The 12,793-nt window shown below is 36.2% G+C and overlaps 1 long non-coding RNA gene across 2 annotated transcripts; it reads right to left on the bottom strand.

Annotated features, from left to right (window-relative positions):
• Positions 1-406: 406 nt before the first annotated feature.
• Positions 407-12,524, bottom strand: LOC135627634 (uncharacterized). 2 transcript variants are annotated; one of them, XR_010492653.1, is made up of 3 exons: positions 12,210-12,524; positions 4,909-5,178; positions 407-844 (listed from the first exon to the last, which is right to left on the bottom strand). It is a non-coding gene; the product is annotated as an uncharacterized LOC135627634 (long non-coding RNA). The 2 variants fall into 2 exon arrangements; XR_010492652.1 differs by lacking the exon at positions 4,909-5,178.
• Positions 12,525-12,793: the final 269 nt, after the last annotated feature.

Raw genomic sequence — 12,793 nt, 5'->3', positions numbered from 1 at the left:
TATGGTTTATATATTAATTAGATATTGATCGAAATAGAGATGACTAAATGTATTATCTATCCTGAGAGGATCGACTATAGTCTCTATTCAGGAGTAAGAGGATCAATATCACCTCAATCCATAGCGACATTTTTCGGAATCCACCTTTTAAAAGGGGTAAATAAAATCGTGTAGAACACATCTTAAAAAGATAATTTCTCATGAGCTCTCACGGTTATATTGATGAAAACAAAAGATAACTTATCATATGGTGTGTCTAAGAGGTTTTAACACTCTTATCATGGATACACGTTCTACACATTCAATAACATCAAACTCATTTACCAATATAATTCATATTGAGTAACACTCCAAAAGACAATATAAGAGCCTATAATTCCATAAAATGGGTATTCTACAGATTCAGTAACACCAAATTCAATCACCAACTTAATTCAAATCAAACAACAGTCCATTAGACAATTTAACCAACTCGTCACATAAACAAACCTCGACCGTAGAAATTGCTGCAACAATGATATCTTCCAAAAAATAGACAAGTTTCAGGTCATTATTGATGAGCACAATTGGATACTAAGAGTTGCAAGTACATCACCAATCCGTGAATGTTATTGATGCAAAAATAAATAACTAAATGGCAGATGCTGCCTCTTCAAAGCAACAAATGGCATCTCAGGAAAAATTTAATGAAGCTGAAGCTTTTTGATCTATATTCAATTTGCTTCGCGGGGTTCAGTCCCATGGGGCAGGCATGAGCAAAGTTCATGATAGTGTGGTAACGGTACGGTTTGAACTCATCATTTACAGCATCCAGGCGCACCTTTGTGTTCTGATCCCGGCTGTTCTGTATCCACCAACACAACATAGCAAACTTTAGCCATGAAGAGTTTGTCCAAGCAGAATTAAAGCAATCAAAAACGAATCTGAGCATTCCCAAGATAAAAGAGAAGAGAAAGAAAAACAACAAACAGACAAAGGGTTTTACCGGTTGCTAATATTCATCAAAAAAGGTAGTGCGATAATTCATGCTTGTAATTCTTTTTTTTTTTCCAAGTCCATTAATTGTGTATTACAGATCATAATAGCACAAAATCAAACAATCTTTACGGGATGAATCCTGGAACATATGACATATTTCACGGATAACATGCTGATGATATATATGGGTGCATGATAAGAAGTAATAGGAAACAAATTGCCAGGTCTGCATTGCTATGATTGGATTAACAACAAACTTGAGTCACATATGACACCATACAATAAAAGGTCTACAGAATATTATTCCCAGATACTTTAGTGCAAATAATCCAAATCAAGATCTTGCTAATAGGAAGATTCTCTCTCAAAGAAAATTTGGAGGCAAAAGAAATTTGCCAGAAATAAAAGATGGGATGATTGATTCCATTATTCTTTCAAGTTATAAATTTGTCTGGTTACTCTTTTTCTTGTATGCGAGATCTATGTAAAAGGAGTACTAGAAAAAAATTACAACTCGATGAACTTTCAATACTATGTGAGAGTGGTGTAAGATTCTCTTCTTCTCCTAAAGTAAGTCAGTCTGGATTTTGAGTGACTCCAAGATAAGCACCCATTTCCTATCTTTTACACCTTTATATAAACCCTATACTACATCCTGCTTTTCAAAGCCATTACAATATTTAACTTGTCTTTCTACTTATATTTACCAGTCTACAAGTAACACATCAACAATCCACTCAATGCCCTTGATGATCAATATCTTCATTTACCTTCCCAAACTGCTAAACATTTGGTGTCAGTGGAGAGCAATGTTTCCTACTACATTGACGACAAGGGAAGCAACTTCTAGAACCAACCAAAACAACGTTGGGAGGATTTACTTCAACCAAAACTTCTTTTTATGATTGACTTCTTTTTCCTATGAATCAGGCATGTTTACATCTAGTATTATTCTTTATTTGTTTATTTTCATTCCATGTCCGATTCCTTTGAGCCCCAGTAGCCTTATAGCTTAACTTTTGCTAATTCAAATGAGAAGCCTTAAAAAAGGAAGTCCTCTAAAAAAGTCTCTTGTTTCCCAATTTAAATGTAAATTTCACCCTAACTTAACTCACCTTTAACCCAAACCCAGCAAGAATAGCATCAGAATCCCATGTCTGCAGAATCATTCTAACTATGGTGTATAACCCAAACTTGCTCTTTACTGAATAGGAGACAGAAAGGCATGATTGGCTTCACAACCACATCGCCTCCATGTCAGACGTCATGACAACATGTAATATAAGAAATTGTTCAGTTGCATAAAAAACATCCACATTAAACCAAAATAGTTTTTTTGTTAGTTAAGAGATTTTTCATAAATTGTTAGCTTATAAAAGAATCCTCAAATATCATCTCTTGTTATCTCTCAGAAGATCCTCATAAAGAGAGCTAATATTAGATAATATCAAAAATATGAATCTCGCATGCTTGTCTAATCTTCTTAAACCTTGATTGGAATGCAAATTCCTACCAAAAATTTTATAACCCACCAGGTTTAATCACAATAGACAATACTCATATACATACAAAGAAAAACGCGGAGACAAGTTAATTTATGTGAATAAAACGTGAGGAAAAAAACAACCTCCCAAACTTTAGAATTTCTAATACTGAAGGCAGAATATGAAAAAAAGTGAGGCCCCTAGTCATACAATTAGCAATAAACTGAAGAATTAAAATAAAACATGACACCAATGACAAAGCATAATAAAGATCATTCAAAACAATCAGGAAGATCCCACACTCTAACAGAGAGAACCTATTCAAAACCCTACAACAAGTGCACATTGAATCCATGCAGGAGGCATGATTAGCAGAAAAAAACAATAATAATGGTCATTTTGACATCAAATTTTAGCCTTTTTTTTTACGTCCACCTACATATGATATCATCTAGTAAACGGATCTCTAGAGATCAACTCTTAAGTTGGAAAAATTATAAACTCCAATCTTCTCTTTCCACAACAGGTACACAAAGACGAAAAAACAAATTCATAATGATCATCAACCTTCCAACCCCATGATGGTAGGCCAAACATTACTCCTCAACATAATAAGGGCTAATTATAGATTATCCCCAATAGTTAGCTATCCTTAAAATTCCGGTCTCTATACTTTCAAAAGTTACATTGGGGTCCCTATACTTACGAAAGTGAAATATTTAACCCCGTTTCTCCTCACACCATCGATTCTGATGACGAAAATACCGCACGTGCTATCAGGTGCAGAAAATGACTCTAAAATAGGGTTAAAAAGGTAATTTTGTATGGTTAAAAATTAATAGATGGAGGATGGGTTGCTCCATGCACGAGGCAGATGTGTGTTCTTACACGCAATGCATGACCCGTGTGCTTCGTTATTTGGGTTTAGTTCTAATATAACTCGTGGTACACATCAGTGATTGCAAAAGGCGCTCGGGCGCTCGCCTAGGCGCTCGGGCAAGGCGAGGCGAGGCGAGGCCCGAGCGCCTCGCTAATGTCCCAGGCGGCGCGCTTCAAACAGGCGCTCGCCCGAGCCCAGGCGCTGGGCACTTCGGGCGAGCGCCTGGGTAAACCAAGGCGACCGAACCAGAATTTTAGGTCTGGTTCGGTCCTGGTTCGGTTGTCAGTTGGTTCAATCGAACCAACTAAACCGATATAACCCCAACCCTAACCCTAACCCTAACCCAACACTAACCTGCTGTCGCTGCCGCTCTCGATCCCGATCGCGATCTCGTCGCTCGCTGCCGCTGCTCCCGCTGCCGTCGCTCGCCGCTGTCGCTGCTCGCGTCTCCCGCGAGCCCTCCCGCTGCTCGCGCCTCCCGCGAGCCCTCGCTGCTCGCGTCTCCTGCGAGCCCTCCCGCGAGCCTTCCCGCTGCTCGCGCCTCCCTCGAGCCCTCCCGCTGCTCACGCCTCCCGCGAGCCCTCCCGCTGCTCGCGCCTCCCGCGAGCCTTCCCGCTGCTCGCGCCTCCCTCGAGGCCTCCCGCTGCCGCTACCGCCGCCGCCGTCGCTCGCCGCTGCTTCCTCGTTTCTCCATTAGGCTCAGTATACTCTTAATATTAAGTTTATTTGAATTTTGAAATGATTAATTTTCTGTTAATAGATTAATAATATATTATTTTGATTTTAATATTATTAATTTTATTTATTTAAAATTATTGTTATAATTATATTATATATTTTTATAATTTAGATAATTTTAAATAATTATATTATATTTTTATAATTATATTATATATTTTTATAATTTAGCGCCTCGCTTCGCTCGGGCGAGCGCCTAGCGCCTCGGGCGTTTGTGGACCTTGGCGCCTTTTGGCGCCTAGCGCTTTTTAAATCACTGGTACACATTATCATTCCTCAAAATGAATAAAAGAACAGTGAATGACATAAACCAATTAGAAAAATTTAAGATGTCATTTGCATTACATGTATTTTCAATGTTGTTCAACTATTGTTAGACCCATATCTGCATGTGGTGTTCATAAATATGTTTCCTTCGAGAAAGAAGATTATGGATGCAAACTTGATACCAGATTGTTTGATCTTTGTGAAGGCAAAAACTATAAAACATTGAGACTCGCTATGGTATGAAATTGAGTTTCAATTCGACCTAACTAATTCCTATAAAATACCTTAAACCAATCAAGAATAAAATAAAATGTATATCCAAAACTAAGATGAGAAATAGGTGAAAAACCCCATAGCAGTTGATTGCTTACATTATGACATCAAGCATACATCCAAAATAAAGAAACTAAATGAGCATCAAGACTACAGAAAAAAAAGTGTGCATTATCCTTTACAAAATTTGTACTAAAATAAATGAGGTAACAAATTGTATAATGATAAAAGTGGATACTATTACAAAACCTCTAAACTAAATGAAATTGAATGACATATTTGACTCACCTATCAGTCACTGAGTAGAGGACTGGGAGTGTTCCAAATAGGAGGTGGCATGTTTAGACGAGCATCAGAGTGCAAAATATATGAGAAGGTATCGCTCTCCAAGTCATAGACGATTACATCCCGGCATTTCTCTCTATGGTGATTATTCCACCACCAAAAGTCATTAGTGAAATAGATGCGGTTTGGTGTCAACTCAAGAAAGTCTTTACAAGAGAGACAAAGAGATTGGTTGTTGCATAAAAAGAGCGCATATTCTCCCAAATTCTTCACCTGTTTTATCAAAATAATCAATTTTGATATCAGAAAGGTCCAAAGTCTAGCATGATAAACATTTTAATTAGATGACCAACCATTCCTAAAGTTTCATGAAATTACATACAAAGTTCAACCTGCAAGGGTAATAGATTCAATGATTCTAAAAATTTAAGATGATAGGAGATGACTCTCTAAATATATTGCTGGAATTAATAATTAATTTCAATTTTTTTTATCCAAGTTTCCTAGGAGAATAAGGAATTCCTAAAAAATAGGACTTGCTTCCTTTATAAATATTACTTGTATATCTAAGTTTTGACATATGGAAAACAAGATGTGAGGAATACTTGGGTGCCCTTGGGTTTCTCTCTAGAGTGTCCAAAGAACAAGATTTGAGGAATACTTGCATGCTCTTAGGTTTCTCTCTAGACTGCCCAAAGAAAGTGTTCTCTATGTTTCTAGAGAGGGTAAGATAAAACATGTAAATTCTTTATATGAGATGATGTGTAAACTTTTTATATTTGAGAGAGGATAAGTCAACTATTTTGCAATTGATCTCACGTGATGAATAATTAAGTTTTATCAGGTGAGAAGCTTTTGTTTTATTTTTTTCGTTCCTAACAAGTGGTATGAGATTTAACAAGGATGAGCAACAAAGACGAGTAAAAGTGTGAAGTAAAAGTATTCTTTATTTAGGAGTCACAAAAGTAGATAAAAAAAATAAGTTTATTTATTTATAGATAGAGAATATTTTGAGATGGTTAGAATTGGAAAGCATTTGGGATACCTAAAGCAAGGGTCTAAGGAAAATAAGGAATCCTAATGTGTGTGTGTGTGTGTGCATACATATATACACATATACATATATACATATACATATATGCATATATACATATATAATCGAAATAAAGAGATATGTAGATGAGACGTTGACCTGTAAGGAGGTGCCATTATGAATATCCAATCTATAAACTATCATAAATAGAGTTTCAGTATCATCATTGTGCTCCTCCATTAAGACTTTCTTCCCTCGAACATGGAGGAGATCACATGAGGGAGTCTGAACCAATAACCAAAATGGAAAGTAGAAGGGGTAAATATCAACCAACTCTGGCTCAGGCACCACCGTCTTCCACTCTTGATCGAGGTCGTCCCAAATGTCTACCCTTCCATCAAATGTCGCATAGAGTTGATCCCTATAGAAGATGGCATCCTCGTAGAGACCAGGCAACGACATCGTCGTCCACTTGTTGTCACTAGACCTAGCAAAGGAGATGCCCCCATAGGGGTAGTGGATGAGTGTTACAATGTAGTCTCCTCGTGAGGGGTCCGATGATAGCATGGCCTTGAAGTTGAGCCTAGGAAGATCCTCCACAGGTTGTTGGTCATAATAGATGTTATAGGCGTGGCTTCTGATGCGCCCCCACGGGTCGAGGATGTGCCCAATGTGATCATAGGTGAGGATGGAAGGGAAGTTGACCTGTGCACCATTGATGGGGTTCAATAGTTGTATCTGTAACTGTTTGTCGATGGTGATCAGCCACCCATGGGAGGAACCCACGAAGAGACGATAACGGATCGGAGGTCGTGGGAGGGGGATGGTGTAAACCTTCTGCTCTGAGAGGCTAAAGAAGTGGGCAGCGAAAGGGTCATCAGAGGCACTACCTTTGTTGCCACCACTACCACAGAATGCGAGCCAAGGGCTCTGGTGGTGAAGCTTGGGGCAGCATCGACGAAGATCGTGGATAGCGCGTAACCATGCGGCACATACAACAGTACAGCGAAGGAGGTCGGGTAAGGAGAGCTCAGAAAAGATGAGGTTTAGGACATCCAAGTGAAGATTGGACCAGTCAGCCATAGTGTGGAAAAGATGAGGATTCGCAGCCCTCCCTCCCTTTATATTTATAGTTTTCTTGTATCCAAGTCAACTCTGACACAAAATCGACAACCCTATAGAAGCTGCCTTATATAGTAACTTATTCTCTTTAGATGATGTGCTAATATAGCATATCCATTAGGCTATTTGAAAATCTGATGTGGCACATACAGCAAGTATTGATTAGACTCCATATATTATGTCAAAATTGGTTAAATATAATAGCCATATTATTTGTCCTCTATCCGTGCTTGGTTATAAGCTTATATGTTATAGAGCATAGTATACATTTTGGGATCTATTATCTATATTCTAAGATGATTAGGTGGTATTATATCTTGTACTAGGCTAATGTAGAAAGTAGAAGGGGATGTTTTGGTTGTGAAACTCAAAAGTCATGAAATGTTTTATTAGCATTAGGTGGTTCAGATGTTTTTTTGTCTAGGGCAAACACAACTCACAAATGGGATGCTTTTGTCATGTTGGGAGCTATGATGTCTTGTTTCTTCTAAGTGGATGTATCTTGCACAAAAGATGATACTTTGATCACATCTAAGGTGACACTTTGATCATGTCATATTCTTTAAATTTTTTTTTGTCTTGAGTAAACGCATCGCGCACAAAGGGATACTTTGATTGTATCGGAGGCTTTAGATACTTCTTTGTCTTAGGTGGATGCATCAAGTATATAGAGGACATTATGATTGCATAAGATGTTCTAGATACTTCTTTAACTGAGGCGCACACATCATGCACAAAAAGGATGTTTTGATCATGATAGACACCTTGCTTACTTTTTTATCTTAAACAAAAATATCATGTGCAATGGGGATACTTTAGTTGCATTAGATGATTTAAATATTTTTTTGATATGCAAAGTTGACACTTTGGTCACATTGAGCTTTTTTTTTATCTTATATAAAAGTATCATGTCCAAAAGTGATGCTTTCAAGCTAACCGACCACATTGAGCACTTTGGAAGCTTTTTTTTTTTTACGGCAAATGCATCACTCACAAATGACACACTATGGCCATGTAGAATACTTTAGAATTTTTTGTGAATGTATCACGTGCAAATGGGATACTTTGGGTTTGGTTGACAATGTTAAACATTTTAAATACTTTTTTTATACTGGGCAGATGCATCAAATGCAAGTGGATGATATGATTATATTAGATGTTTTAGATGATTTTCTATCTACAATGGAAGCATCAAATACAAATGAGATGTTTCTATTGAGTTGGACCCTACGTATGTTTTCTTATCCTAGATGGATGCATCATAAGTAAAGGGAATGCTTAGGTCATGTCAAGCACTTTAAAGTTTTTTATCCTAGGGAAACACATCACATGCAACGAGGAAGCTTTAGGCATAGTCAGTTGGATCAAGCATTTCATATGTTTTTTCTTTCCTAGACGAATATATCACATACTAAGAAGACACTTTGGTTGCCTCGGGAGCTTCAGATGCTTCTTTATCCTAAGAAAATGTATCACGTGTAAAAGAGACGCATTGATTGCATTTGACATATGCTTTTTATCCTAAGCATACACATCACATGCATAGAAAAATGCTTTGATTAGATCAGACACTTGTGATGTTTCTTTATCTTGGGGATTCTTTAGCCGTGTGAGGTGAGTCAAACATTTTATAATAAGCTAACAAATCACGAACAAAGGGGATGCTTAGGGCCTGGTTAGCTATGTCGTGGGCTTTATTTATCTATCTTTTTATTTATTTATTTATTTATTTTGTTATGATTAGATGCATTACATGTTTAGGGAACACTTATGTATGTGCACATGTTGGCTATGTGATTGCACATGCACACCAGTCCAGAGCCCGACCCTATGATTTGGGCCTGGTTTGTGCCTTTGCAACCCAACCTAACCCTGTTTTAACCCAGATTTGAACTGGGCCCATGGTCCACATGGGCTAGTGCTTGTGCCCCCCTTAGCAGCCCAGCTGATGGCCCTTTTGTTGGTTTGATCAGTTTAGACTGGTTCAGGATGTACTGAACCAATTCTGTCCAATTCAAATATATATAATCCAAACTGGACCAATTCAAATTCAATTAGATTTGTTTGGGGTGATTCTGGATCAGTTTTAAGTTAATTTGATGTCGTTTCAATTTGGATATAGTTGAAAACCTATTTGGTTCAACTCAATCAGATCATTTGAGTTATTGTTCAAGTCAATTAAGGGTTTTAAAGGAATAGACACCTCATATTTTATGATTTAATAAATTTAAAATTTTTATTTAAAATTATATTATAAAATTTAAAAATAATTAATAATTTTAAAATTTAAATAATAATTGATGTTAAGAATGATGATATTAATATGATTGTTACCACATGACACATGTGATAGTGGTGAGTTATCCAATGCCTCAGTTATGGATCTATCATAGTGTTAAGCATCAAGTCTCTCATATGATACATCAACTATTATAATTATATCTATATTTAATATTTTAAAAATACATAAAGTATAGTCAACACAAAATTAAAACAAGAAAGTAGACAATTACTAAATAAATATAATTAAAAATGTACGTAATTTAAGAAATTTCAATTAGCAAAGTGGTGTGTGTGACGTGGGTGGGGAACCAACAACCATAAGAATAATGGTCAATCAAAACATGACACCAATGAAAATGTATTGTGATAAAGCATTATAAAGATCATTCAAAACAATCCTGAAGATCCCACGCTCTAACAGAGAGAACCTATTCAAAACCCTACACCAAGTGCACATTCAATCTCCTACATGATTAGTTGAATATATATATATATATATATATATATATATATATATATATATATATATATATATATATATATATATATATATTGGTCATTTTGAAATCAAAATTTGGGCTTTTTTTTAATGTTCGCTTACATATGATGTCACATCCTGAATTTTTTTTTTTTTTTTTCACACAGGCCAAATAAATAAACATCACTTTATTCATCATCTATAACCATTTATTACAATTTATTTATTCATCAAATTACAAATAGAAAAGTTAACTTCAAGAGTCATCCAAGTGGCTCTACCTAGCGGTAGAGGAAGGTTTGCTCTCCACTGGAATCCGATTTAGTACTAGAGGGAGGCTGCTCTGAAAATTAAAAACAAAGAAAATTCAGCAATGCTGAGTAGGAACCCCAAAAGTCAAATCAAAATAAATACATGATCAAAATTCAATCAATCATCCCATTGGCGTATATCAAGTACCCGAAGAAGCACTCCCCCAACAGCGGATGGAGAGGCTTTATCCTACGGGATGAGTTTGTGTTCTCCCAACAGCGGATGGAGGCAAACTCATATCACACTCCCAACAGCGGATGGAGTGGTGTCCCACACCCGCCAAAGTGGGGACACGTTCCTCCCAACAGCGGATGGAGGAACCGTCCAGCCGCCACGTCTGACGGCTCGCTAATCCCCGAAGGGAATCGCCCTACCTGCTCTCGGCAGGAATATAATCTCACACTGGTCATATCCATTTCGGGATGAAATAACATATTTAAAACATCTCTTTCAAAAATCATCAATATCAAATAATATAAATTAACCCTCAATTGACTTGAACTCTAGTTTAATCGATTGAATTGAACTCGATTTACTAGAGCCTAACTGAACTGATCTCTAATCCTTATTTAACTGGTCTGGAACCACCCTAGACTAGTATAATTTAGACTAGATTAAGTTCAATTTAGGTTAAACTAACTTGAATAAGTCAATCAATTCGGAATCACCCTGAATTGATCTAGACTAATCAAGTCTAGTTTAATTCAATCAATATTTGGGCTCAAGTTCAACAATAATATTGGGCTAGATTGAGCCAGTCCATCTACTGGTCATGTGCATTATACATAATTGAGCATGCATTACATAAAACTGGCCCAGCCCTGGCCCATGGACTAGTCATAGCATATACCCATTAACAACATAAATGAAAACATAATAATGCATTAAAAGATAGATGAGGAGAAAAGCTTTAATACAAAAAAATAACATTCTCAATTTGACTAGAAATCATAAGACATTAAAAGAGGGACTAAGAGATAAATTTTAACACAAGGAAATAGCTTTCTAAATTCAAATAAAAATCATGTTTTCAACACATAAAATTTCAACATATTCTAGTCATATTTTAAATCATTCAGAATAATATATTTTAAATTTCAGATCAAAGAATATCAAAAAAAGGGATTTTAGATAACATATTCTAGTCTAACAAGATTTTAATCCAGATAAGATTAAAGATAAACTGTAATACAGAAAATATATCATATAAAACATATACCTTTTTAACATATTTAATTCTACAATAAAAACCTTAATCATGGGTCAAAGAATATTTTGAAAACTTTAACTGATTACTTTAATACAAAAAAAATTGACATTTAAAGAATTGATACACATTTTTCAAACTATAAAACTTTCAACATTTAAAGAATCAAAATAAAAGCTAAAACTTTTAAGAAAGGTAGGGAAACCTACCTCTTGTCAATAGGGTGTAACTCCTCGTTCTCTTGTTAACAGGGTGTAACTCTTCGTTCCTCCCGCTGCCAGGCTCGACTAGGTGAGGAACGAAGGAGAGAGATCCCTCCCCTTTAAATAGGAGGAGGCGAGCCTCTATTAAGGGAAATAAATTTTTAATTTTCGTATTTATAAATTATTTTTATTTAATATACTACCAAATATGATATCATCATATTTGAAATACTTACTAGTTATTTCCTTAATTCATATCAACATATAAGGAAGTAAATTAAGATTTCCTTAAATTATAATAACATGTAAGGAAAGAAAATCAATTCCTAACTTAAATATTTGATGTGATTACATATGATATCATCTAGTAAATGGATCTCTAGAGATCAACTCTTAAGTTGGAAAAATTATAAATTCCACTCTTCTCTTTCCACCTCAAGGACACAAAAAAGAAAAAATAAATTCATAATAATCATCGACATTCCAACCCCATGATGGTAGGCCGAACATTATTCCTCAACATAATGATAACATGATACCAAACAACAAAAGTTCATTCATTTCACAATGAAATCAGTCACAGACCAATCAGCAAGCAGCAAACTTGAATCAACAAAGCTATACCAAACAATGTAAAAAGAATTCAAATGAATCGAGAAGTTATACCTATGGGCATGAAGGAGGGCAACTGGCCCAAGATAGGCCTCAGGATTCCACCAACAGCTAGGGCAGGAGGTCCAGCAGCAGGCGCAAAGAATACACTCGTACATCGGTAGATGGAGAAGGTCTTGGTAAGCTTAGGCTTAGACGCGGCCGCCGCCGAGTCGGTCTGGGAGGAGTGGGCAGCCGCGGTGACCGGCGGCCCGTGGGCAGGGAGGAGGCCGCGCGCGACGGCGTATCCTCGCGGAGGAGAACCCTGACGGCGGCCATATTAGTGATGGGATCGCCGAAACAGCAATCGACGCAGATGACAGAGAAGTAATAAAGGGCAATTGGAAGTGTCATGCTCACCACCGGTCTTTTTAAGTGTTTATAGGTTGCTCGTGTATAAAATTTTATATTTTAAAATATATAATATATAATTTTTTTCATTAAGTTTAAATTAATAAATATTTAAATTTATTTGATTCATAATAAAATATTGATATAATAATATATAATTTAAGTTTAAAAAATAATATATTGATTTGAAAATGTAGATCGGTTGCCTAATCAACCTTGTGAAGAGGAGCTAATTAATTTTCATGACG

The sequence above is a fragment of the Musa acuminata genome, chromosome BXJ2-11, assembly GCF_036884655.1.
Source record: "Musa acuminata AAA Group cultivar baxijiao chromosome BXJ2-11, Cavendish_Baxijiao_AAA, whole genome shotgun sequence".
NCBI lineage: Eukaryota > Viridiplantae > Streptophyta > Magnoliopsida > Zingiberales > Musaceae > Musa > Musa acuminata.
The sequence above is the reverse complement of the archived record's forward strand: the minus strand, read 5'-3'. Positions and strand labels throughout refer to the sequence as shown.